This window comes from Aplysia californica, unplaced genomic scaffold, assembly GCF_000002075.1.
Source record: "Aplysia californica isolate F4 #8 unplaced genomic scaffold, AplCal3.0 scaffold00337, whole genome shotgun sequence".
Taxonomy (NCBI): Eukaryota; Metazoa; Mollusca; class Gastropoda; order Aplysiida; family Aplysiidae; genus Aplysia; species Aplysia californica.
Window position 1 is genome coordinate 640,746 of NW_004797607.1, and position 1,262 is coordinate 642,007.

Consider the following 1,262-nt stretch of genomic DNA (forward strand, 5'->3'; position numbering starts at 1 on the left):
AGAGAAGACAATTTTTCGGTCGCTACCCGGATTCGAACCCGGAACCTTTGAATGAGAGGCCAACACCTTAACCTCTAGGTCACGAGAGCCCCGCGTGCAGTTTGATTGTCTTGGGTCACAACTGAAGCGAAGTGATACTAAGCTATCAAGGAAACTCGTTGTTGAGTATGATGCGAGGGATATGGGAAGATTGAATCTGGTCATCACTGGATCGAATTTGTGGCAAGGTTATCTCTTTACTTCGATTTCGTTGACAGTCTGAGACATTGACATTCCTCAACGCTTGTAATGGAATACTTATAGCAATATTCATGCGCCACATAAATAATCTAATATTATATGTGAGGCTGGAAACGGACAAATAATAATAATATATTATTATGTAGGTCAAATGTTCCACAGAAATAAAACGGAGAATTACAATGGCTAATGCTAGTTTCAATAAGCAAATTGAGGGCAAATGAGGCAGGGGTAGGCCCAGAACAACATAGGGAACCTAAACAAATGGGTAACAGGGAAATATCAGGGAAACTGAGCTTTTTTGAGATCATCCGAGAAAAGGAATGAATGGAGAACCATGATCGCCGATGTCTGTCGCAGATCTGGCACTGGATGATGATGAATAAGCACTTGTTTTCTTTGATCGTATCAAACAAGAACTGGTTTACGTAATTCAAAATAGCCTCTCTGTATATTGGTACCTTCGTAGTTGGTGCTAAGTCAAGGAATTTCAACAACGCGAAGGCTGCTCCCGAAGTTCCAAACTTCCTTTTCCTTGTCCTTTCCAAAATTTTGGATGACCAATCTACTCGACACTTTTCGATGAAGACGATGTTACGCTACCCTAGAATTACAAAATTCTATCTGCTCAGCACCTAGTTTTGAGACATTTGATGCAAAAAGTTTTGAATTTCACACCATGTCAAACTTTGTCGAATGAAGTTCGTTGAATTTCTTAAAAACGACTCCGATTAATTGTACGATCTTGATAAAGCATTATGATATAGAACATTCGGTTTCTGGATTTTTGCTCTTAATGACTCAAAAAACGACAAAAAATGCCAGATAGAGCGTTGTAATTTTAAGGTAACGATGAGCAAAAAGAGTAATACCATGTTTGGGGGTAGGAGCTGAGTTGGTTTTTGTTTGTTTGTTTGTATGTTGGTTGGTTGGTTTCTCTTGTTTTTGTTTCTGCTTTGCTTAAATTATTGTTTTTGTTTTCTTTAATGAGAGGTAGAGGTCCGTTAAAAGGATGGGGGTGG